Source organism: Etheostoma spectabile, chromosome 14 (assembly GCF_008692095.1).
Source record: "Etheostoma spectabile isolate EspeVRDwgs_2016 chromosome 14, UIUC_Espe_1.0, whole genome shotgun sequence".
NCBI lineage: Eukaryota > Metazoa > Chordata > Actinopteri > Perciformes > Percidae > Etheostoma > Etheostoma spectabile.
In genome coordinates, this window is record NC_045746.1 from 6106625 (window position 1) to 6113518 (window position 6894).

The 6894-nt window shown below is 38.5% G+C and overlaps 3 long non-coding RNA genes across 3 annotated transcripts in view; 2 read left to right on the forward strand and 1 right to left on the reverse strand.

Moving 5' to 3' along the window:
* The window catches only part of LOC116702139 (uncharacterized), a 16375-nt gene extending 12890 nt beyond the window's left edge, over positions 1-3485 (forward strand). Inside the window, exon 3 of the long non-coding RNA XR_004335072.1 lies at positions 3475-3485. This is a non-coding gene — a long non-coding RNA (uncharacterized LOC116702139). The remainder of the gene's footprint in view (positions 1-3474) is intronic.
* A 1284-nt stretch (positions 3486-4769) lies between these two features.
* On the forward strand, positions 4770-5136 carry LOC116702144 (uncharacterized). Its single transcript, XR_004335076.1, has 2 exons — positions 4770-5010; positions 5068-5136. It is a non-coding gene; the product is annotated as an uncharacterized LOC116702144 (long non-coding RNA).
* Positions 5137-6413: 1277 nt separating this feature from the next.
* Positions 6414-6894, reverse strand: part of LOC116702138 (uncharacterized) — a 21534-nt gene continuing 21053 nt past the window's right edge. Inside the window, exon 3 of the long non-coding RNA XR_004335071.1 lies at positions 6414-6424. This is a non-coding gene — a long non-coding RNA (uncharacterized LOC116702138). The remainder of the gene's footprint in view (positions 6425-6894) is intronic.

The window sequence follows — 6894 nt, forward strand, 5'->3', positions numbered from 1 at the left end:
TGATTTTGGAGAGGGAAATTAGGTAAAAATACACTGGTTGACTAGCATGACACCATTGTATTCATATTATACTCTCAACCCAGGCTAAAGTGTATGAAAATGATGCTTCCTCTAAATTTCAGGTTGTGGTTGACTTGCGGGGCCAGCTCCTTAGTTTGATAAATTGATCAAACTTGCATGTCACGCACACTAGCAACAAACTGTGTATCCAACAACAATTAAATCAGCGTAAAAGACGTTGGATCAGACACAGACTTCTGTAGTAGTGTTACGTTTCCAGTGTTGCGGCTCAGAACCATACTGTTAGTTGGGACAGACGGACCCATTGTTTCTTTAGGCTAACTATATTAGCTTTAGCCTGGCTGATAGCAGCTTTCTGCTTGTTTCTTTAGGCTAACTATATTAGCTTTAGCCTGGCTGGTAGCAGCTTTCTGCTTGTTTCTTTAGGCTAACTATATTAGCTTTAGCCTGGCTGGTAGCAGCTTTCTGCTTGTTTCTTTAGGCTAATTATATTAGCTTTAGCCTGGCTGGTAGCAGCTTTCTGCTTGTTTCTTTAGGCTAACTATATTAGCTTTAGCTTGACTGGTAGCAGCTTTCTGATTGTTTCTTTAGGCTAACTATGATAGTTTTATAATGTCGATGCTAAAACACAATATCGTTCAGCCCTAACACCCAGTGTAAGATGCTTGTGACTCGTGACAACATTCCACGACAGGAAGAGTTAAGTGCTTGGCCACACTTACGCTCTGTTGAAATTCCTGCGATTGATGTTGTTTTGCAGCTGTTAATTGGGACCAATGTTCCAAAGGTATTGGAACCATGGAACGTGGTGCACAGCAGTGGCGACGGACCTTATGCTGTCAGAACGTTACTCGGCTGGGTTATCAATGGACCATTAAGAGGAGCCGATGAGACTGAGAGCAGCTGTCCTACTATTACAGCCAAAATAACAACCATTGCTCACATAGACAAACTACTGGTAAAGCAATATAACCTTGACTTCAATGAGAAATCATCAGCTGACAAGCCAGAAATATCCAAAGAAGATCTTAACTTTATGGCTATCATGAACAGTTCAGCTGAACTCAACAGCGGACATTACTGCTTGAGATTACCTTTCAGAGAAGATAATGGTGTCATGCCCAATAACTGCCATATTGCTGAGCCTCTGCCTGAAAAGGAAATTGGAGAAAAATACTACATTTAAGGAGGAATGTGGCAGAACACCAATTGGAAGGAAAAGAAGGAATAGCCTGGTACCCGCACCGTGGAGTGCACCATCCTAAAAAAGTAACCTTGAGAGTGGTGTTTGACTGCGGTGCAAGTTTCAAAAGGGATCTACTTTAGGGACATGACTTGACAAAATTCTTTGCTTAGAGTTCTCATCAAGCTTTGTTGAGAACCTATAGCAGTGATATACAGCCAATGTATCACCAAGTCAAAGTGGCAAAACAGGATGCAGATTTGCTTCGTTTCCTCTGGTGGCCAAATGGTAAACTGACACAACGGCTGTGTCTCAAATCGCGCACTTCCCTTAGTGCACTTACAGAAGTACACTTCGTGCACTACGTACTATCTTGCATAGTGCGTAAATTTTGACAGAGGAGTGTTGTCTCAAATCGCGCACTTCCATGTGCACTTACCGGAAATGACGATCACATTTCATCCCTTCTTCTTCTGTACAATTAGGAATTCACCAGGGAGAGCATTCCAGTCTATTGTGTTCGCGGAAAAATAATTCCTGCTTTGTTTTTGATATTTTAACAAAAATAAATGTGATATATTTGCTCCGTGTCACGCCAGGATGACGATTGCGACACCGCCGTCATGTCACCCCCCCCCATTAGCTTCAAACAGTACACACAACTGTATCGTAATATTCGTTCTTGTTACTTCACTCTTAATTCATTATTAAACCTATTCTTTGCAGTCCACTCTTTTATGTATATGCTTATGTTTCTGCTCCAAAAAATAAGTAAAGTAAATATTCATTCATAACGTTACTGTTCATTTTAATGCTCAACGGTTTCATGAGGACATCCTTGTGGCCCAGAGATAAGACTGTTGTTATAAAGCATTACCCCTTACAACTTATATTAATATAATAACAATATAATAACAATATAACATACCTTACAACTTACCTAATAGACAAACCATCATTACATCTTTTATATAAGTTGTATTTTTGTTCTAAAATGGTCTTCATGCAGTGACAATACAATAGTGAAAGCAGAGGTAACAGAATTGACATTTAAATAGACCCGTTCCTTTATATTCATTATATGTTTGCTACAGTCATGCAACGTGTAATACAAAAGATAACAAAGTTAAATACTTTTAATATAATTTTATTTAAAAATGTGCTTGTAGTTGCAGGCTCCCCCCAGGCCGTAGTAGTCTGATGGGGACAGGGACATGAGGGGGGGTCCAGACTCTCCAGGGATCCTTCTACGGTATGATGGCCATCGTCACCCCTAAATGATGGACCTCTATTCCTCGTTGGTCCCTGAAGAGACGGGTTATACAGGATATCATCAGGGGGAGGCGTATATAAACAGGATATACATCAGGGGGAGGCAGAAACAGTGGTACGTTACGCTAATGTAACGTTACTGACAATCAGCTGATCGCTATTTCGCTGAGCTAACGCTCAATCGGATTATGTACAACTGTTAAGATCATACATCTAACACTAAAATCGTCTACAATGGGACGAAAGTTAACACAAACAACAATATACTACAAACATGACGTTAGCTTATAACTTATTGCCAATCTGGTTAAACTGCGCTGTTAGCTAGCTAGGTTGGCTTGCTAGCACGTCAAATACGGTACTAATAAACGTTATAATTCGTGTACAAAAATTATTATCGACTGTAAAATTAACCAAATATACATTTACAAGTGGCTTTATGTATAGCAAAAACACTCACGTTCAACTTTGTGTTGCTCCGTCGGTCTCGCTATCGCGTCTTCGGCCGCCGCTATCTAGTTTTTCAACGGTGTTAGCTCCGCCCTTCCGGACGTAGCCAAGATGGGACGTTGAGTGTGGAAAGTGTCCATCGATTACACTTAACTCTGAGACGGTTTGAGTGCACCATCCGGGTATTTAAGTGCACTGCATTTGACCGCACTTCAACATGTGAACGCAATATGTACTCAAAAAGTTAGTATTTAGTACAGAAGTGCGCGATTTGAGACACAGCCAACATCTCACTGAATACAGAATGACTGTTCATCCGTTTGGTGCAATATCATCGCACAGCTGTGCCAGTTTTGTAACAGAGTAGAATTCCCAGCGCATGTGATCAACACCATGAAGCAGAAGAGGTGAGAGACCTGACAGCTGTATGCCAGTTGGGAGGGGTTTCAGTTGTTGAAATGGGTCAGCGGCAACAGATCAGTGGTAGAGCCCATCAATGTAGAGAAAAGAGCCAAAGAAATGAAAGGATTGCACAGCAAATTCAGAAGTGTTACATTTTCTGTGTTAGTGAAATTTGACAGTATTTACTGTAAAAAACAATCTCGTAGTTTTTTTTAATGAGAAAAATTGATGCCAGTAAATACTAAGTTAGTAGTCAAAATAACTTTTAATGATGCACTTAGCTCTAACTGTTAGGAGTTATTAACTAGCGTGCTACAGAGGAGCTATAGTTTGATGGTTATTAGCTAAAAATCGGTGTTTAAAAATTGCTGACAAATTAAGTTACAGGCTAGTTATTAATATCTTAGCTAAACCTTTAAAGTTGATATTGTTTGTGTTTTAAGGAATATTTATACACTACCTGCTTTGCTTGTGTTTTTTGCGTTGTTTACATACAGTAGATTTTTGTTAAGTATTATTTTTTGTGACATCTTAAACCTTTAGATTCTCTCAATAATGTAAATGACTAACATGAAATATTTTTCTGTCTTAAGACGTTAAAAAATACAGTTCGATTAATGGCCTCTGGCATTTCTTGTGGTAAGATACTTTATAGATTAAAGAACTATTATTAATTGACACTCATTGACTATTTAATTACAGTGGATATAAAGTGTACAGTTAGCTACCCTCTCTTTAATCTACTAAATTCATACAGAAAATGCTGGCAAAGGTGGAATACGGAGGAGTCTACAAACAGATGAAAACTTTGATTTCAGCCAGTTTCTTCAAGAAGGTTTGTCTTCACATAGCATCATTTTATATAAATTGTTGCTGTATGTACACAATGTCTCTTTGTTTTTCAGGTTTTATTCTGCACAAGATTGGGGGCTGGGGTTTGACAAAATGACATGGTTGATTATATAGCTTAATCTAATTTCTTTATTTCTCCCAGTAATTGAAAAATGTAGTCTGCAGTGACTGTCCTTAGCTCGACTGACACATCAGATACTGAGGTTGACGCAGGCATATTTGATGAGCTTATCAAATTAAGGGTGCAAAACTTCAAAGTTGTTGTAGATACCGTAAGCACCCAGTAACATGTAAGGTTATATTGTAATGATCAGGGTTTGTACACCTTTTCCAAGGTCAAATTCAAGCACTTTTCAAGCACTTTCAAGGTCATTTTTAAAGCTTCTTCTAACACCTTACACCACCGTAAATTACATACCCATACATAGTCAAAATTATTATTTAGTGTTTTTGTCACATTAAAAGACATGCTATAAACAGCCCAAAAAATAGTTTCGTACTAGCAGAAGGATCAGATATTTAAGCAAAACACAAGTTTTATATTCAAAATGTATCACCGTCTAAGTACTTTACTTGCTCTCTAACCTGCCTGAGTCAATGTAATTGGGAGGATTTGAGCCAAATGACATGCAGCTAGGTCATTCTGTGTCTAATCAGACTAAATCCAGGAAAACAACTGCACCCTCTTAAATTTTTCTCAAGGTTTATGCTAACCTTAATGTCAGTCTTTTCACACGTTTTTTTCCAGATCTAGGGCATGCAGTACAAACTTGTAATGGTTCAGTCATATTGACATGTTTGTCTTCCACCCTACAAAGTTTGTGCTGCCTGTCTCTCTCTCTCCAACCTGTCTCTCTATCTAACCTTAATAATACCTTCCATAATAGTATTGTCCAGATATTGCTTCCCAGATAATGTGATTTTCAGGCTGTAAAACTAAAGTAATTTCAAGGGCTGAAAATATGAAGACAGGATTTGAACAGAAATATTTTACAGGCCTTGGTTTTGGGACACATTCTTGATAAATACAAGGTTTGATCAAAATCTGAGACAGTAACAACAACCTGTAATTCTATTTCAACCCAGAAAACTGAAGTGCACAGGCACCTGTCAGAAAAAAAGCCTATATTTAAAAAAAAATAAATAAATCTCATTGCTAAGACATACATGTATCTACTAAAATACAGCAGTGTAATTATTATATAAGGCCATCCTTAACCTTACAGTGGGTTACTAGCTACGTAGCTAGTAATGTTAACTCAGCGTTTTGTTGTTCAACTGTGAGTAAAAAGACCGATGCCCTTAAATCCCCGGTTTCAGGTGCGTACGGTAATGGTAGGTAGCTTACATCAGCAGAAAGCCTGTTGTAAAAAAAATCTAGAGAATTCACCGCAATACTAACATTAGATTATCACACCCGGGTTAACAATTTCATGTGCCCTGGGCAACAAGACTCAAATGTTCAACATAACTTTTTACAACTAATCTTTCACAGAACTTGGTGGCTACAGAGTAATTATATGTTTCAATATGTAGCCAATCAAATACCTTTTGACTGCAAGAATGGCAAAAGCAGACAGCTAGGGGAGATTATTTCTAATACTGTATGCAAAATGTGAAATTAAGCCAGCCATGAAGCAGGCATTTGTGTATGTATGGAGGAAAAGTAAATCATTGGCTACACTGTTGCATGTAGTTCAAAGTCAAGATTATGTTTATTGTTTCACAATCAACTATAACATTTTATGTTGATGCACTACTATATATTATTTTATTTTAACAAATGGGCCTTACAACTGGCCTCTTCATCTGCCTCCTCCTGATCATTCTATACCTTTGTCCCTTTCTCTGAATCTGCAGCCTCCTCTTCCTCAGTCATCTTCATCTGCCTCTTCCTGATCACTCAGTGCCTCTGTCCCTCTCTCTGAATCTGCACCATCCTCTTCCTCCCTCACAGGCAATTCTTCCTTTCCCTCTTCTCTTTTACTTATTTCTGCATCTCTTTCTCTGGTCTTCTCCTGCTCTCACCCGCCTGGTCTCTCTAGTTTACTGCCTTCTCCTTCTTCATTTCCCTCCTCCTCTTCCTCCTCCTGGGCACTACTCAGAATTTGAATCCAAATGATCGGTCTCAGCACACACTGTAGTGTGTTGTAACGTAACACCACCGAAACAGCAAACCTCTTAACGTTATGAATTCAAACATGCCAGTTTGAAATATGTTGTATTCTGCTGTTTTTGTCTTTACTAAAATCAAAACTAATAAAAGAGCAGAATGCTCTTACAAATCTCTAGGGAGCCATTTGACTTTTGGCTAACGTAATAGACACGCTGTTGTTGATGCTGACTCGCCTTTAGCATGCATTACAAAGTTAACTTTAATTGAAATGTGTGTTTAAATTTCACCTGGGGAAACTTACTTCACTTTAAGAGGCTCAGTTGCTCCAGTCTTTTCTGGGATGCAGGGCCACCACACTGCTGCAGACTTGCTGTAGCAGACCGTGTTAAAGTTGGTTTTATATTGGACATTGGCTATTAGAAACATTCAAAAAAATCTATTCTGGAGTTTGACCTTGCAATATAAAACCAACTTTACCACAGTCTGTGACAGCTCGTCCTTGCTCGCTCCGCAGATAGCTACAGACACTGTTTTTGACGTGATTTATCATAATATTTTGATTGAACGAGTTGCAAAAATCAAATACAAATTCAAGCAT